Here is a 20354-nt window from a genome sequence, read left to right as displayed (position 1 = left end):
CTCAACTGTTTACTTTCACTTAAGAAATAACTGACAGTTTTTTCGAGCATAATTTCCAAGGTGGATATTTTGACATATTTTTTCTCTTGTGCCGACAAATACATACAAAATAAGCAAATTCGATGTTCAAGTGTTTTGAGACGTCTTTCTCTGCGTTAGCCCTGAACACCAGAACACCGCGAGTACTGAATTTATCTTTTTGTTTGTTCAAACTGTGATTTGTATTTGTTCGTTCAGGTGCAGGAGGGACTTCGAGGAAGAGAGCTCGGTTCAGTGTCGCTGTCCGTGATACGCGGCTCTCTCTCTCTCCGCACCGAACACAGCGCGAGTAACCAGCTAACGTTACTCTGTTCAGCTTTTCCACGTCTTGTTTTTGGATGGTTTAATGTTTAAATCGATGTTTACATTTTTTAATCGCCCGATAAGAGTCTCGCACTAACGCAGCACGTTAATGCCGATAACGGCCCACAACTAATATATATATATATATCGTCATGATCCGGTCACTGCATGTCTGTTTATTCACCACACAGACTTTCACACGACACAGTACACCCTGGACTACATTTCCCATAAACCCCTGCCTAGGAACTCATTATTGAACCACACCTGTTTCCTATCAGTGACACTATAAGGTTGCATTCATCCACACTGACATTGCAAAGTCTTGTTTAGTTCTGTCTGGCATTTCCGAGCGGTTTCCCTGGTGTTCGATCTTGGATTGTGTTACCGCCTGTGATTCTCTGCCGCCTGCCCTGACCTCTGCCTGGTACGGATAGTGATTCTGGATATTCCCTGACATACCTGACACTGTGTTATCTGAATTCTGCCTGTCTGACCATTCTCTCTAATAAACCACTGCATATGGATCCGAACGCCTCTGACTCCATGTTACATATATGTGTGTGTGTGTGTGTGTGTGTGTGTATAAAATATTGGCTTTTAGTCTCATCTATTTTTAGCTGTAAGCAGCATGTTTTATTTCTTGAACTTGCAAATTTGGTGTTGTCTTATATTATTTTAATGTATTATCTACATTATGTACACAATTGTTTGTAGTTCAAACAGTTTTTACATTTACTTGTTATTCTTCTCTTTATTTCTCTACAGTGGCTAATGAACCAGAAGTCTCGCAGATTCACAGAAAACGGCTTATGTCAGCATTGAAAAATAAGGTGGATTGCAAATTTTTTCTTTTAAAAGTAGTCATCTTAAACTCAGTAGTTAGAGTTACCTCCACACAACTCTTTTCACTCTTATTTCTTAAGGGGGGGGGGGGGGGGTGAAATGCTATTTCAGGCACACTGAGTTTTTTACACTGTTAAAGAGTTGGATTCCCATGCTAAACATGGACAAAGTTTCAAAAATTAAGTTGTACGTTTGTCCTCCGGTTTGTCACAAGTTTCGGAAAGTTTTTTTTGAGTATGGCTCTGTGTGACGTTAGATGGGTTTCCTTATATGGGTCCTAAGGCACTTCTGCTTTGTTCCCTGCATTTCGAAGATGCTTGTTTTACAAACAAGGCCCAGTTTGACGCCGGATTTGCGGATCGTTTATTTCTTAAGGATGATGCAATCCCAACGAAAAAGGGTCAAGATCGTGTGTTGGAACCGCAGGCGGTGAGTAAAACTGCTTCAAATATCTCTGCCTCCTTGTTAGTCCGTCCCCTCCCATGCCGGAGACCCGGGTTCGAGCCCCGCTCGGAGCGAGTCGTTGCTGCTGCTGCTCTCGTTCAGTTTCAGCCTCGGGATCTGATTCTGGATCATAAATAAACGGCTGAATCTGACTGTTAGCCATCAAACAGCTTCCAAACGCTCTCAACGCAAAAGCTTACTCGCGCTCGTGATTCTTTAGCTCCGCCCACACGTCACGCCTCCAGCCGGTCGTGTTTTTCCGGGAAAAATCGGTACAGACTATCTTTCTGGAATTTATCAAAGGTAATTTCCACATAATATTGTACTTGAGGGCTTGTCTTTTTATTTGCTGGGTTAAACAATGAATGTTTGGATGTGTTGTGATTTTTCAAGCCGCAGAGGACCACAGCAGTCAAGCGATGATGACCCCACTTCTTCCCCTCAAACAAGTGGTGTGTGGCAGATTCAACATTTGTGTCTGTGCTGGAGACCAGAGAGGAAGCATTTTTTAAAAGGATCCTGATCCTCCTTTCTCTGCACATGGATAAACCACACACCTCTACCTTGTTGCAGGACTTTTCTTGACTGTGTGTTTGTGATGGAAATGTTTTTAAACTGCTGTTATTTAAATAGTTAGGGTCAATATTACCAAATCACAGTATGGAATAAATACTGTGAGGTCACAGTATACAGCTGCCCATTCACAATTATTTGGTGTGAAAATGATTCAGTAATTTACTTTGAAAGTAATGTAACTAGTTTACAGATATTTTCTGTGAATTTACAACTTTTTGATGATACTCTAATTATATGACCAGCACCTGTATCTATCTATATATATATATATATATTTTTTTTTTTTTATTATTATTATTATTTATTTATTTATTTTTTTAGTCCAAATGTGAAATGAACACAGATGGTGACAGCAAGTGACTGTTAATGAGTGAATCACTGAGATTCAACTGATTCATTCAAACTTTGATTCATTCAGTGAATCATTCATTCAATGTATCAGAGTAAAAGTTTACATTTTAACTAGGAGATGTAGTGGAGTAGAAGTAAAAGTATGCTGAAATATAAAAACTGAAGTAAAGTACAGGTACTCCCCAAAAATACTGAAGTAGCTAGTGAAACAAAGTATTATTACTTCATCACATCACAGCACTGTCTGTGATGGACAAAGAGACGCTGTGTTTAGTGTCATACTACAATGACAGAAGAAGAGCTGTAAATGAACAATATCAAGAATTTACTCACCAGAGACAGTAACACTGAACTGCTTGTATGATGAAGTTTTAGAGGATCTGTTGATGATCTGTAGTTTATAAAGTCCAGTGAGTTCAGGGCTGATGCTGATGATGGTGAGAGATCCGGTCTGATCGTCTGTCTTCAGTCTCTCATCAGTGATCTCACATGATCCTGTCCCATCTGTGTTCCCCCTACACTTAGCTATATTCCTGTTCTCAAACATCCAGATGATCTGATGATATTCCTCTACACCGCTGTGTAGAGTTACAGACTGTCCCAGCGCCGTCTTCACTTCTTCTGTCTTCATTTCATCTTTCCCAACACCAAACACTCCTGAAAACACAATCAATAAAAGCTGACATTAAATACACAGAACAAAAACCTGAATCAGGGTTAGATGTTAGCAAACTAGAAAAAGTATTAACAGAATCTTCACGGAGTGAAACAGTTTATTTTAGCACAGGAGAGTGGTTTATATTGATGACCAGTTTGATATTGTAATCGTATTCTTCTTGACAGATTTAAAGACGTCTTATAATACATCATTGTAACTCGTCTATTTATCTCAAATAACCCCGCACTCCTTTAGTGTTTCTATCAAGTAACGAACTCCACTCCTCAAACGTGGGTTTGACCCTTAATAAAGGAACAAAAAATGTCACTCTATACCAGGGGTCTCAAACTCGCGGCCCACTTGAGGCCCGCGGGCCTCGATATTTTGCGGCCCCCCACTTGACGTCAAAGTTTAGTGTTAGTGCGGCCCGCGAGTTATTCTGAAATGCACCTTTTTGCTGAGTCGTGGCGTATGCCGCGCTCGCCACACTTTTGTTTTATTTTATTTTATCATCACTTATGGGCTACCATAGATCTCGTGACAGCTTTCGGCGATGTTTGTTGCCAACGGTTGTCAAGCCAACTGCGGCGAAGTAGCTACTTGGACATTCCGGCTCTTTTTCGTGAGCCGGCTCGTTTGACTCAGCTCGCTGAAATGACCCGGCTCTTTTATCTCACACATGACTCTTTAAAAAAGACAATGTTTTAACTATGACTTTGACTATGACAGGTGTGAAAACAATTTTAATTAAATTATTAAATGAACTCATACTCACAATATCCTTAAAAATGCATTGATTTGTTATGAAAAAACAACACTATTAATCATTCGCATTTATATTACAACTTTTTAATGTATAGAAACAACATTAAAAACAAATACAATCTGAATCTGAACCCATATTAAAGAAAAATAAATTAAACTGATCCCTCTTTTTCTCTCTTCCATGTTATAACCAGCATGCGTGTTATGCGCGCGCACACACACACACACACACACACAAGGCTGACCTTATTTTTATTTTATGGGATATTTGCATTCAGAAATTACACCACGGGATTGACAGGAACAGAATGTGAGTCGGCCTATATTTTTATTATTATTGTTCTTTGAATTAGTACATTAATTTAAATAAAATAAAAATGATTAATTATTTCATTATTATGTGATTTTTAATTTTTTTTAAAGAGTCGACTCTTCAGATATGCGATCCAGCTCGCAACCAGCCGGTTCATTCGCGAACGACCCATCACTTGTTGAAACGTGTGTGACACCAAGTGAATGGAAAATAAATACTATCACCCAGTTCCAGTCATGTCGCTCTCAAAACGTGCTGTGAAGAGAAAGGTTGGTGACGAGCACAGGCAATTTCAGGAAAAGTGGGAGACGGAATATTTTTTTGTTGAGCACAGGGGCACCCCTACGTGTCGCCATGTCATGCACAGAGAAAGTTGCGGTGTATAAGAAATATAACATTAGGCGTCATCAATGACATTAATGAGCTCATTGACCTGCAGTGCAATTCTGAACTCAAAGTCAAGTTCAGGGAGGTGAGTGGAAACACAGACAATCTTGGACAGTTTTTGAGAGAATTGCCACCCACCTTCCCTGAGCTCTCCAGGATGTTCAAGTGGACTATGTGCCTTTTTGGTAGCACCTATCTATGTGAAAAGCTCTTCTCCACTATGACCTTCAGTAAGTCAAAGTACAGGTCTAGACTTACTGATAAGCATCTTCAAGTCATACTAAGGGTTTCAACTGTTTCCTCCCTCAAGCCCAATGTGTCTCAGCTGTGTGAGAGGAAGCGCTGCCAGGTCTCTGGCAGCAAGGAGTAGGCAAGAGAAGCCTATGTTCCCAAGAACCATTCATGTTCGAGAAAAAAAACGTTCAGAAAGGAATGTTCAAATTCAGAGGAACAGTTCATGTTTGGAGGAAACGTTAATGTTGAAGAACTGTTAATAATAAAGATTGAGATGATTGGAACAGTTGTGCTCCTTTTTTGTGGAATACTTGATGCGGCCCAGCCTGACCCAGACTCTACCTCCAGCGGCCCCCAGGTAAATTGAGTTTGAGACCCCTGCTCTATACAGTCGAGAACATAACGGGACAAATAAACTGCAGCGGAGAGGCGTTGGCTGGAATGAGCCGAAGCAGAACGAGTTTGACCAGTTTCACAGCGCTAAGGGATGAGCGAGAGTGACTGCATCGAGAGAACTGATGTTTTCTTATGTGAGGTCTTGAAGAAAAACCATCCACGCGCCCAGATATTAAACGCTGTTATTTACCGGCGCGCATGGGAAACAAGCGGAAAAGCCAAGCAGTGACACTCAAAAGCAGCTGGTCGTGTTATAGATTTACAGTATAAGTCATTAACCCTCACTTCCTGAAATATTGCATTCCTTTCAACATTCCTGATATTCCCATTATGTCATTGTTACAAGACGCAAACACATTCAGAAGACCCTGGATGCGTGTAGCTTTATTTTATTTTATTTGTTAGCCACCATAATGATGTCGCTAGGTCTTATCTGCCCACACCCGATAAAAAGTTCTGACTACGACCCTGCCAAAGAAACACTTATAAACTTACCATTAAACATACAAAGACAAGAGATTAAATTCGCCTCGCGTAGTGTTTTTAACGATCTCCACCGCACAGAAGAGTTTTTATCATTACTCGACCGAAATGTCAGAGACGCGCATCTGAACGTGATGAAGCTGCGCGCTTCAGAGATATGAACAGACTGATGAGGTAATATGTGATATTAACTAGTAACAAACCACTCGCCCTTCTACACCTGTGTGTGTGCTGTAGTCACCAGAGTTCAACAGTGTTCAGGACACGATGTGTGCTCTATAGACTGCACTGATCCTCTAAAGTGATGCGCTGGTGCCCATCTGAACAATATATAATGACAGACGACTGCTCAGGCTCGAGCCAGACACGCTGCTTCTCTCATATTTTATTAAGTCAATCACTTCATAAACATTTACACACTATAAGCCTATAAGATTTGAACATGAAGCGATAACTGAAGACATAACACTCACAAGAGAGCTGGAGAAACACTCACCATTAATGATAAATATCCAGAGACAAATGATCAACTTTCTTGACATTGTGTTGAAAGTTTAAAGATAACGATCCACCGCTCAAAGAGGTTTTATCTTAAATCAATAAAACTGTCAGTGTTGAACTTAGATCTGTCCGTCTGAACATCAAACTGTGTTCGCTGCCGCTGAGAGACTAACTGTTTCTGAAAGATCCAGAGAGGATGTCCCCAATCCCCGCCTTATCTCTCCCTCTCTCCCTCCCACACACACACACACACACACACACCCAGAGAGAGAGATACACCGCGTGCGCGGTTTGGGTTGTTCATTGTGTGGTTTTTTAGTGACATCGTAATATGACAGAGGTAGGGTGAATTGCCCTAAAGTGGGACACTGCCTAATCTGGGACACTTAAGGATTGGTGTTTGTAGCTCCCCCATAAATACATGAATTCCAGTGAAACTATGTGTTACCCAAAGCTGTGGTGTCATGTGATCAAAATCACATCACCTCTCAAATGTACATTCATGAATGAGGGTGGAGGAATCATCAAACTGGAAACACATTGTGTGAAGAACTTTGTATGTATAAACTATGTATTTTATATTTTAATCAAATTTCCTGTCCCACTTCAGAATAATGTTACTGCAGAAGGGATTATAGATGATGATGATGATGATGATGATGATGATGATGATGATGGTGTCTTGACATGCAAAGGACAGCTTGTTAACCTCTGTAGGTTGTTTTTATTCAGGTAGTTCTCAAGGTTTATGCAGGCTAGCTGCTAGAGGTTTTCAAAAACACAGTTATTGTATGTGTTTTTTTAGTAAAAGAGAAAGCATTAGGCAAATTGGTCTTAAATGTTTTTAACAGCAGTTCACTGCACATTCATGAATTCTGAATCAAGGTTGATCTAGCCTAAAATTAAACTTAACTTAACAAAGTCTCAACCGTGGTTTTATATTTTGCTTTCAAATATATGCCTAGGTTATTCCTGCTGTGGTTGCATGTGTTTGTTGAACTAGACAACAGTCAGGAATTACTTGTAGATAACACAACACAACACAGGTCTATGATAATTGTTGCTTAACGTCTTTATATTAAATGCATCAAAACTATCATAGTTTTATTTATCTGATGATGTTTGATTATCCATATTTTATCCAGATAAATACTTAATTTTAAGATTTGACTATTCTACTATAGGTGATTTTGGCCTTTTATTCTCAGTGTCCCACATTAGGAAGCTGCAGATTTTCTCAGACCAATTGCACTAAGAGCACTAAAATGTCTATCATTTATTTTACGAATGTGTTATCTGCGTTTTCTCTTCTGATTTATTTAGGACACATCGTGGGGTCTTTAAAATGGTATTAGTTGTGGATTTAATGTTTTGGTTACACACTGCAATATGTCACAGAAATCTGAAATGCAAAAACTGTCCCACATTAGGACAATTCACCCTACTACAATAATGTGAAGGTGGTTTATCATGAGGACACAGACTGTCCCTCTAATTCAAAAAGATTAAATGTTGTTTTTTGGTTTAGGGTGATAGAAAATATTTTACAGTAAAATCCATTACACCTATTGGGGAGTCAACCCCGTAAACCACCGATACCAACGTGTGTGTGTGTGTGTGTGTGTGTGTGTTTCTGTAGTAATTCTGTAGACCACTTAAATGTTACTGTTAGGTCTACCTGGAAAACTTAAACTGCTGTTCATTTAATTTGTGTTTTGTTATTATTATTTTGCTTTTATGTGTTATTTTATGATTAAATGCAGTTTAACTGGTTTATCAACTGCATGTGGAAGCGATGTCCATCAGACTTCACATCTTCACGTCTTTTCTCTCTCTTTTCCCTCCATCTTTTCTCTCTCTTTTCGCTCTGTCTTTTCTCTCTGTCTTTTTCCATCTTTTCTCTCCATCTTTTCTGATTCTTTCCTCCTCTCTGAGTTGAAAGTGAGCTGCTTTTGTACTGCACATATGTTACTTAAAGGGGGGGTGAAATGCTGGTTTTCACTCAATATCCTGTTAATCTTGAGTACATATAGAGTAGTACTGCATCCTTCATAACTCCAAAAAGTCTTTAGTTTTATTATATTCATAAGAGAAAGACAGTCTGTACCGATTTTTCCCGGAAAAACACGAGCGCCTAGAGGTGTGACGTGTGGGCGGAGCTAAAGAAGATCAATTTGAGAGCGTTTGGAAGCTGTGACATTACCGTGAGGGAAACCCCATCATCCAAAACAAACCATGGCTAACAGTCAGATTCAGCGTATATTTATGATCCAGAATCAGATCCAGAGGCTGAAATTTAACAAGAGCAGCAGCAACAACAACATCTCTATGTGGTATGTACTGAAACTGTATATATTTGCTTAGCGGTTTTGGAAAATGACTAAGTTCCACTTTGTCGTGTTTTTTTTTTTTTTTTTAAGCTGTAACTTACATTTGGAAAGTGCAGTTTGATGACAACATCGCAAGTTGCTTACGTGATGTGCTTACGCGCCGATAGCTAAGTTAACAACACAGAGATATTTGAAGCAGTTTTACTCACCGCCTGCGGTTCCAACACACGATCGTGACCCTTTTTCGTTGGGATTGCATTATCCTTAAGAAATAAACGATATGCAAATCCGGCGTCAAACTGGGCCTTGTTTGTAAAACAAGCATCTTCGAAATGCAGGGAACAAACACAAACACTTGCACAACTCCGTTGATGCTCTGTAAAAATAAACTCCATCCACTGGTCCCTTAATGCTGTTTCTCTTTTGGTAATCTGTGCAGGGTTGTCTTGCCCTGGCAACCAAAAACACACTCCTTTTGTGACATTTGGCGACGCTCTCGCTCTGATCAGTGAAGTCTGTTGTGCTCTCAGTGCTCTGCTCTACGGGAGCGCGCGCTCTTCCGGCAGACGTGCCTCAGGACCCAAATAAGGAAATTCCGCTCCATCTAACGTCACACAGAGCCATACTCGAAAAAAACTTTCCGAAACTTGTGACAAACCGGAAGACAAACGTACACCTTAATTTTTGAAACTTTGTCCATGTTTAGCATGGGAATCCAACTCTTTAACAGTGTAAAAAACTCAGTATGCATGAAATAGCATTTCACCCCCCCTTTAAACTCAGATACTCTGTCTACAGAGTGTGTTAACCCTATGTAGCGCTAGCCTAGAGAGGAGTTTGACTAGCGAGGGTTGCTGCTTCAGTTGTTATAACGGTGCTGTTTTGTGATTTCATCACAGGTTTAGCCCTTAACCACAGCACTGGTCTACAACCATCTGTTCAGACAGAGTTAGTTCAGCCATCTCTGACTGATATTTCACTGCACTTAGTGACTAATCGGTCTTAATACTTATTTTCTCACACAGACACAAACAAAGCCAACTTTATGTAATATACAATGGTCAAAACTCAAAAGCTTTTGCTAGTGTTAACATCTGTTGTTCTGTGTGGTGTTTCTGTAGTTTGAGTGCATTTTTGATGTGAAATAAACTGCTGTGCCAAGATAAGAGAAGACCTTAAAGAGTTCAGTATTGAGAAATGTGTCCAAGCGATCCCTGTGAACTGCAAAGTGACAGACTAATGGTGAAAACTTCAGCACTGAGCTATGAGCTGTCAGCGCACTTATCTCACGTCTAAATCAGGTTATTGAAGGCTGTTTACTGTAGCTTAAAAATACATACATCGTTCACTTTACTGAACAATGGAAAACAATCAATTTGTGTTTGTTCTCTTATTACCGTCACCAACATGATATATGACAAAATCATGATATAATCTATATTCATTTACCCAAAAATGTGTTCTTTTATTTGTTTATCTCAATCAGGTTTTCTTTCCATAATTTTAGCTAATTCCCCTAATTCTCTTATGATCTCTCTCCTATCTAGTGCTATACCTCCCCCTGGTGTTCATTATTTGTAATAACTTCTATGTAAAAACAAGCGTTACTTTCCATTTTAAAAGGCATTCATTTGCAGTACTGTTTCTAGGCACAGACAAGCTAGGGGGTCTCCTAAAACAGCAATCAGAGCATGAACTGGTGTTATATTTTATCAGGGATGTGATAAAGAGTGCCCCGCTCACCCTGAAATATGATTGATGCCTCCACTGGATCCCCAACATTATCAGACTACAGTTCTGTCAATCTGACGATGCCTGTATGTCACTGGATCAGAGATCTGTCAAATACTGCCTCTGATTGTTGTGTGCAAAGTTCAACAAAGCACTAGTTCAGTAGATTCTGTCAGTGCTTTGGCAAGGTAAGTCTTTTTTTCCCACATGCAATAAAGCTCAAAGGCCAATGTAAAATATTAGTACAGTAAAAGTGCACAAAATCAGTATTTTTAGGTAGTATTTATCACAGTCAATAAATCATGTTGTGAAATTGCAATCACCAATCACCGATAATGATCCAATCACCGATAATGATCTTTTTAAAGCCTTCTTTTTATCATTTAGAATTATTTATAGTGATAATCCAGTCAAGATTTGTTGACATTTATTTATTTATCGGAGCACCCCTAACAAAATGTGTGCGTTTTTTTTTTTTTTTTTTGGCCAGTGTATTGTTAAACGTTCAGTGTGTCGTTTAATATTCCCATATAAAACTTTAACAGCAAATTAAAAATATATTGGTGTAGTAAAATTCACAAATTCACAAGATAAATCTTTATTAAACTATTTTGTTAATTTTAATGCATCCTTATTAAAGTGTTGAAAGCTGAATCGATTAATTCACTTCCAACAGCGTCCAATAGGAGCAAAGAGGACAGTGTGTTGTGTTTTTAAAGGGGAAGTTCACGCTTCAAAGAGTAACAAAGGAATAATTAGCTGAATTTTGATTATTGTAACATGTAGTTTTTTTGCATTGCAATATTGAGTTACTCCCTAAAAAAGTAACTAATTATGTTACTTTGTATAGAAAGTAATGCGTTACATTACTTTTGCATTATTTTCTTGTTACTTTTTTAACATGAGCAGGACTTGATTGTTTTTAATATAAGAAATTAGGGAAAAGGGAAAAGTAAATTCACGTCTGTACAGTAGAACGCATGAGAGGAAGGTTCAACACTCTTCAGCAATAAAAAACAATGAAGCACAAATGTTAGTTTATCTAAAGTCATTTTTGATTATTAGTATGGTTGAACTGGATCATCAAAGGTCTGCAGCAAAGACACTAGTTAATAAAATAGGATTAGATACATTTGTCTTATTTAACATGTTTAATTATTGCAGGTTTGCATCATATTCTGAGTTTGAATTTCAATGTTTTAATTTATTTTGATGAATATAAATGAGAATACTAATTTTGAGAGTGGGATGAATTAATGCACATTCAGATTCAGTCTAGAACTACAGTAACATCATGCTCACACACACACACACACACACACACACACACACACACACACACACACACACACACACGCTTCTGTACTTCTGATTTCTCCCAATATGTGGACAGGAGACTTGTCAGTCAATAAATGGAAAAACAAAGTAACTGGCATTACTTTTTTGAAAAAGTAACTCAGATATTTTCTTGTAAATTAAAAAAGTAATGTGTTAATTTACTAGTTACTTGAAAAAAGTAATCTGATTTAACTCTCATTACTTGTAATGCGTTAACCCTATAACACTAGTGACGGGAAACCAAGGGTTTCTGAGGCATTTGAGGCTTTCATGAAATTATGCTGAAAAACGGTTGATTACTCCAAACTTTCGATACAGTGCACATTATCGACATCTGGTGGTCAGACTTGGTTTCTCCGCCGTATCTGACAAACAATGTGGAGCAGAGGATGGTTTGTAAAAGCATGTGACCAAACAAAGCTTCAGAAGTGAGTAACATAAAAGAGTGGAAACAATCTGGGATCAACACAGTTACATCTAATATAATCTCATCTAAATTAATTTGTGCCAATGAGACCACAACCAATTCATATATTGATCAAAAATATACACAAGTATAGGATCATAATTTGTAATTGACGTGGGTAGCTAATAAAGCTATTCTGTTATAGGGGTCTCTATCCCAGCTATAAAGATGATTAAATGTCCCACTGACAGCCCTCAAAGTGTCTGAATTACTCAGATTAACAACACTTTAATCCTGACCGAATAGAGTGGTGGAAATATGATGTCACTCTGTAGGCAAAACCCAGAAGTGAGTTACATTTTAGCACTTCCAGTTCAACCATCCACGAGTCAATGGCTTTTATGAATGGGAGTTTGGTTAAATCCCTTAAATAAGGTCCGTGGTTAACACAAACTCAAGATACTTTCAAGATTTATTCTACAACATAAACACACCAGTTACACCTCACTCATGATTTGTTTTAAACTGTGAAGTGTCTTAGCATGTTGCTTTAAGCATGTTGCTAACAAGTTGCTAAATGGGACTACAGGCGCTGTTGGAGACATTAAACATTAATTTATAGCAGGGGTCACCAAACACTGGTCCTGACTCACTGACTTACACCTTCTCTCTCTCTCTCTCTCTCTCTCTCTCTCTCTCTCTCTCAAAATCTAGTGCTTTATCTCCCTCTAGTGTTCACTCTTTGTAAACATGTTACTTTTCATCAGAAATACATTTATCCGTTTTATGAACCTATTGTCTGCATTCTACGGGTTTATTTACCTCTTTTGTTTCAGTTAACCTAGTTTTAAGATTATAATAGGTTTATGTGTTTGTTTATTAAACATTTACCAATGTTCTGCGATCTTAGACCGGTCAAAAGCGTTTCCATACCTAGTTGACTACAAGTCCCATCATCCCTTGCGCGCTGTGCAAGCGGCGGGACGCTCACTTCCGCCCAGCGTTTGGAAAGAGAAGCGGTGGACTGGACACAGGCCAGTGAGAAGGGTCTGGCTGCAGACCATGGGCGAGTGGAGCTCCACTCTCAAACCGGAAATACGTCACCTCCACTTGAAAACATCAAGATGGCGTCGCGGGGAGTACTTCAAAATTAAACTCAGGTAATTTTATCTCTTCATCGCTAAAATGGTGAACTGACGCTGTTGTAACGTGCAGTGTAAGAAAAACGCACAGGGCTTACGTGAAATTACTAACAAAAGAATTAATAAACACTATGGATTTATAGATTTATATCGCGAGCAATGTTGATGTCTGGCCACTGATCATATATACACCACATATAGTAATTTATAGATCAATGTGTCTGTCCAATGTGTTTTTTTTATTAAGTTATCAAGTTCAATTACAAACCTTTACGCCACATTTCAACAACTGAACACATATAATTAGTGTTGATAAAGCCAAATAGAAAGAAAAAAGATTGAAAAAAATAATAAATAACATTAATCACACCATAAGATAAAACAGAATAAATAACGAAGAAAAAGAAAGATGTCTTAGGGTCTTATTCTAACAACAAAAACAAGTTCAAAGCATACAAGAGTTTCTGGGCGTTCCTGTCAATCCTGTAATGAAGAGACTTTGAAAATATCTTTAGTTCATTCTTCCATCCGCTGAAGTGAGGTTTAACCTTTAAAAACGTACTTATCTTACTTATCTACGAATCTAGTATTTGCACAAAGTAATTAAGTTATTTATCAAAAAGTCTAGGATCTTTTCCTTCAACAATACTCCAACCTTAACTGAGATCACAGTCAAAGGGTGTATTGATATCTGTTTGAAATGAAGCCAGTTTTGAAATTCCAGCCAAAAAGTCTGTACAGATTCACACTTCAAAAACAAATTTTTTAAATTTTTACCTTTAGTACATGATGGATCGCATAGATGTAACTTAGTTTTTGGTGGCTTGTGGTAAAATAACGTAGTAAATAATGAAAGGACACGGTCGTTTTGTATGTGTATTCCTTTAGCATTTGTTGTATAATTTTAAAAAGGTCATATGAGGAGGTTGTTTTCATATTAAATTTTTCATTCACCTCCAGGGATAGGATTGGCATAGAAGATGCAGCACTCTTTACATTTTAAATGTAAGTTGCCACCTTAGAAGTCAAGGTCTTTTTACATGTGACATTAACATATTTATTTTTTCTATTTTGTTGTTCTGTTATTCTATTGTTTTACTTTTTTGTTTCAGATCAAATGTATATCAAGTGTTATCCATCCTCATAACACCTCCACAAATAGAGAGTGGAACTTCTGAGCACCATCACCTTGTCTGCTATGGGACTGTCATAGGTGAATGATGCAGTACTATTCTGTGTTGAATTTACCTAACGTCAGCACACAGACTTAGTATTGTTCCAGTTTTGCTGTGCTCATGTCTTCTTTGTGTCCCCAGCCCAGCAATCAGATGCATCAGAACAACAAAGCACAACTGTGGTGGCCTAGGCACCTTCAGCAACAAGTAAATTGCTTTAACATTAATGATAATTAAATGTCAGTATTGTAATTAAACTTGACCCATCTGACGTAATTGTTCATGCCAGAGATTTAACAACACTGTCAGTCGGGAGAATATTTAACAGGAGCCACACTCAACTGGCTTGATGGTGACTTCAGTAAGTGTGGTTGACCCTCTTGTTTTTGTGGCTATAACAATTAGACTAAGTAATCTCACTCTCTTCCATTTCCTTAACATTAAATTTTTTTTTTTTGTTGATACTGAACAGGTGCAGTGAAGATATTTAAAGAGACACTATCTAAAGTACAGAAAGCCGTACATAATCTCTAGGTGCAGTCGCCTACAGTGCAGCCAGCTTCACAAAGACTGTGGGGCTGGTCACCAGGAAAATGGCCAACAAGGAGTGCTTTTGGGGTTTTACTCCTCAGATGACCACCCTGGCTACTGTAGCTGGGATTGCTTCACAGACAATGGAGGTCTTAAAGAGTAAAGTGTGCGTGCATTGTGAACACATTGTGTTATTACAGTAACAATTATGGTCACTTGCAGTTCATGTGTTTTCAATGTAATGTAAGATGTGTTAATTATTATTATTACTCAAAAACCATTAAAACTTCTAAATTGTGGAAGTTATTCTTCATTATTTTACTGTTGTTGTAATATACTGTTGATTAAAATACAAAATTCAACACACATAATTCTGGTTGAGGTATTATTTTAATAATTTATTTCATATTTCATTTATTTTTCACTGCTAAATATTAAAAACATAAGGTTAAGTTTCTAAAATGTATGGAATGTTACATTGGCAGTTGTACACTGGTAAAACAAACATGAACAAATTGATGTCTGTAGTGCAAATTGCTGGGTGGGGTGGGGGGGGGGTAAAAAAAATGCTGTCTTGTCATAAACCGTACAAGATTAGTATATATATATATATATTTTTATTTCTACTAGGTAAAAGTAACAAAGATAAAAGTACAGAACATATTAACATTACGTACAAAGAGGTGACATAACTGGCAAAGCACCCTTTATACGTGTATATAACAAGTAATACAAAACGAAAGTTTGGTGGTAGTGACATATTTTCCCTCTTAAATGGAGCTCCACTCTACGTAAAGTGTTACCCGGACCAACATGGCGGCCGCGTCATTAGTGGAGGCGACGTAATTCTACGGAAAGTGTGGCCCGGTCCAACATGGCGGCGGCGTCGCTAGTGGAGGTGACGTATTTCCGCTCTTGAGTGGAGCTCCACTCGCCCATATGTCTGCAGCCAGACCCTCTTGGGCCAGTTGATCACAGTGAAGCGAAAACACATCACAGAGCATATTTTTATTGGATTAATGGTAATTGCTGTAACAGCAGCATTGTGAAGACACATTTAATGGTAAACATAAGTTTTGCTTTCTTTGAGAGCACAGGTACATAGCGAAGATTTCTGTGTTTTAGGTCGTTTGTTTATCTGTAACGTTACGGCTCTAAAACGTTTCCTGTAATGAATGCAAATTAATCTTTAACAGGCATGGTGGATGTGTGTGTGTGTGTGTGTGTGTGTGTGTGTGTGTGTGTGCGTGTGTGTGCGTGCGCGTGCGCGCCTAGTAATACACCTACTACTAGCCCTGTGTAAATTGCTAGAATCTTTTTATGGTGTGCATCAGACTTATCCCTTGATAAAACATGAACAAATACATGGTGAACTACTGTATTTATTACAGTATTTTTATTATCTGACTCTGACATGAATTTGACAGTAATGTTATTTATTTTCTTAAGTGAAAAACAACTTCAAATGCAGCCAAAAATCTAACACCGCAAACTAAAAAAGGTATTTTAGTTTTACAATATAACTGTATAAAAAACTGCAACAAATAATTCTAGGAATATAAAAAATGATATATTAATCAGATAATCTCTTTACAACAAAACAAGTAAAAAACAAGCAACTGTCTAGGCATAATTATTATTATTAATAGAGACGTATTATTATTACTACATACATAGAGACATAGCTAAATCTCCTGTAGGCTACAACAGTAGCTTAATATTTTATCAATTTACTCATGTTAAACCAAACATTTATTTTAATGAGCTGCCTGCCATGAAGATCTTTGAGTGTCTGTGTTTATGATATGATGGTTTTCTCAAATGAAACGGTAAATTCTCATGAAGTGACGGTTTATGCGTTCGTGTCCTCATATAGTGACACACGGCAGAGACTACAAAACGTCGAGCTCCCGCGCATCTGCGCCCGTCACCCACAGAGATGTAGAATTTGCAGGAGTAATATTTAAATATTATTTTGCAGTTTAATATTCACAGACACTAGTATATATTCGGCTACAGTCTGGAGCCCTGCGCTTAGACTGACAAGGAAGCGACTGAACGCAGCTGCGGGGACCGAATATACTCGGGAGTCGGTAACTTACTACCGGTACTACAGAGACGCTGGGATCATCACATTTTTTATTTTCAGCACCGACTTGGTAGTGAAGTGCCAGTACTTGTGGTATCCCTAGTCGCCGTTTTACTGTCTGGTTAGTCCAGTCTGACATATCTATAATATAGAAGCGGCTTCACTGTCTGTTGGCAGTTTACAAAGCGATGAGCGATCCAGTCATATATAGATCAGTGCTGCTAACGCGTCTTCATTTCTTCTTCGCTGCTCTTAACAAGGGGTGCTTGTGGCAACACAGCACAACTTCCTGTGTTTGCAATGCATTCTGAGCAGCGAAGAAGAACCGTGCAGCAGACTTTGGCAGCAGTTAGTCAAAGCTAGCGGTCATAACTAGGTCTTGTTTAAGAAAATGGTATCGGATCAGTATATGGGTTCATGTACTCGCAGATGCTGATGCCAGAATTTGTTGTGGTATCCGTGATATTTCCGATACTAGTATCGGAATCGGAACAACTCTAGTGATAATATGTCAGACTGTGATATTTCAAAATGATTTCAATGATTTGTGGAGTGTGTTCCAGTTAATGTTATCATCTATAATATCACTGAATTGGGAGAGCAGAACACAGATGTGCTGTGTATGTTGTCTTTTTGTCACACAGTTAGAGCGAATATAAAGGAGCTTTTGACATAGATTGTTATGTATGCAGCTAAATGTTGTTATATAAAGACTGAACCATTAGGGGGCATTAGTGTTCTATTATTGGTTGATGTCTGTATTGAATAAAGTAGTTGAAGAAGAACTGAACAAAGAAAACAACGTGTGCGTGTTGCTCTATATGTAATAGATAAAAGTGTTTATCTATAGTCCTGAGTGGGCAACATAATATAAACTGGCGACGAGGTTTTTGTAATCCGGAAGACTTTTCACTGCATCGGTGAGAGAAATGCCGGTGTTGGTCAAGTTTGGATAATAAAAGAACAACCACGCTAAAACAGCACAGAGCTAGTGAGCTAGGATAGCTGTAAAGAGTTGATGGATCAGTCTTCGTCCGAAGAGTCTAACGTTACAGTGACAGAGACTAGAAGCAGACACATCATGGCTGGAATAATTGGACATATGGATCCCTTCGATGAGTCCGGTGAGCAGTGGGCAACGTACATTGAACGTTTTGAGCATTATGTCTTGGCTAATGAGATCAGGGACGCAAAAAAAGTACCGGTACTGTTGAGTGTGCTCGGATCGAAAACTTATGGACTGCTTCGTAGTTTAGTCGCTCCCGAAAAGCCTGGGGAGATGGACTATGACAATATTGTGGGAGCGTTGCAGGCTCATTTCGCTCCAAAGCCACTTGTAATTGCGGAGAGATTTCGTTTTCACAAGCGAAACCAGGGAGAAGGAGAGACGGTGGCGCAATATGTGGCGGTATTGAAAGGACTTTCAGAACATTGTGAGTTTGGTGCTTACTTAGAAGACGCACTAAGGGACAGATTTGTGTGTGGACTTAAAAGTGAAACTGTACAGAAGCGCCTTTTGACTGAGAAAGATCTCACGTTCCAGAAAGCAGTCGATTATGCGATATCGGCTGAAACAGCCGCGCGTGACGTGCAGCAGTTAAGTGGCTCCCTGAAAGTGAACGCGGTGTTTTCTCAAAAATGCTGGCGTTGCGGGAAAACGAACCATAATGATGAAAACTGCTGGTACAAGGATCGTGACTGTCATCAGTGTGGGAGGAAAGGCCACACGAAGCGCATGTGCAAAAGCAAAGTAAAGAACGGTCGTGACCGAGAATGGAAACAGAAAGGGGAAAAACCTGAACAGAAAAGTAATACAAGTAAGCACAGTGTAAAAAGTAAAAAGAAGAGAATTTATCACATTGAGACAAGAGACGATGAAAGTGAAAGTGAGGGAAATAAATCTGACACTGACTGTGAGTTGGGACTTTATGCCATGTCACAAAAAGGGAAATATTCACGAATCTCAGTGCTGCCTGTTGTAAATGGCAAGAAAATGGAGATGGAATTGGATACAGGGGCTGCTGTGTCGTTGATCCCTTGGGAACAGTATAAAAACACGCTGAGCCAGCTACCACTGCAACCCACTGATATAATGCTCAAGACATACACTGGAGAGCCGTTGGCACCAGAAGGGGTCATCAAAGTGCAAGTAAGGTTAAACAAGCAATGTGCTGATTTGCCTTTGTATGTAGTTAAAGTGGATGCACCCGCATTGTTTGGCAGAGAGTGGCTGAGAGTAATTAAACTGAACTGGAAAGATTTAAAGACTGTGCATGCAATTGAGCAAAAAGAGAAAGACAACTTGGAGGCGGTGTTAAAGAGACACTCCGCTGTTTTCTCTAATAATCTAGGCACAATGACGGGAATTAAGGCCACATTGACTATGAAACCTGACAGTGTTCCAAAGTTTTGCCCACCACGTAATGTACCATATGCTCTTCGATCACGAGTCGAGGCTGAACTAAAGCGTCTGACAGAACTTGGAGTGATCTCACCCGTGGAGCACAGTGATTGGGCCACGCCCGTGGTGCCTGTCAGCAAAAAGGATGGCACAGTAAGGCTCTGTGGAGATTTCAAGATCACCATCAACCCATCTCTGTGCGTGGATAAGTATCCGATTCCACGCATTGAGGATCTTTTTGCCTCTCTAGCAGGAGGCCAACGCTTTAGTAAGCTAGACTTATCAAACGCTTATCTACAGATGGAGGTAGAAGAGAAGTCTAGGGAGCTGCTGACTATTTCGACGCAAAAAGGGTTATTCCGTTTTAATCGTTTACCGTTTGGGGTAGCTTCATCACCCGCCTTATTTCAAAAGGCTATGGACCAAGTGCTTCTCGGACTGCCGTATACACATTGCTACCTGGACGACATACTGATTAGTGGTCCAGACGAAATGACACACCTAAAAACTCTGGATGCAGTCCTGGGCAGGCTAGTGGAACACGGTCTGCATCTCAAGTCTGAGAAGTGCCTGTTTTTCCAGGAGTCTGTGGAATACTTAGGGCATATCATTGACGCAGAGGGACTCCACAAATCACCAGAGAAGGTACGTGCTATTGTGGAAGCACCTGCACCTGGGGATGTCAGTCAGCTACGTTCGTTCTTAGGAATGCTGAACTATTATGGACGTTTCATTCCCGATTTAGCTACTATCATGAAACCACTGAATGATCTGCTAAATAAAGGGAAGAAATGGCAGTGGACGTCAGCCTGTGAGTCAGCGTTCCAGTCATCAAAAGCTTTACTGGTTTCACAGGAAGTATTGACCCACTACAATCCTAAACTGCCCCTCCAGCTCGCATGTGATGCTTCGCCC

At 39.2% G+C, this 20354-nt stretch overlaps 1 protein-coding gene and 1 long non-coding RNA gene across 3 annotated transcripts in view; both read left to right on the top strand.

The window, feature by feature from the left end:
• The window catches only part of LOC127987351 (NACHT, LRR and PYD domains-containing protein 12-like), a 795441-nt gene that overhangs the window by 601622 nt on the left and 173465 nt on the right, over window positions 1–20354 (top strand). The window lies entirely within an intron of this gene.
• LOC127987368 (uncharacterized) lies at window positions 13156–15310 on the top strand. The gene is made up of 6 exons (XR_008161175.1): window positions 13156–13261; window positions 14204–14248; window positions 14356–14456; window positions 14560–14625; window positions 14708–14779; window positions 14891–15310. It is a non-coding gene; the product is annotated as an uncharacterized LOC127987368 (long non-coding RNA).

This window comes from Carassius gibelio, chromosome B22 (assembly GCF_023724105.1).
Source record: "Carassius gibelio isolate Cgi1373 ecotype wild population from Czech Republic chromosome B22, carGib1.2-hapl.c, whole genome shotgun sequence".
NCBI classification, from domain to species: domain Eukaryota; kingdom Metazoa; phylum Chordata; class Actinopteri; order Cypriniformes; family Cyprinidae; genus Carassius; species Carassius gibelio.
The sequence above is the reverse complement of the archived record's forward strand: the minus strand, read 5'-3'. Positions and strand labels throughout refer to the sequence as shown.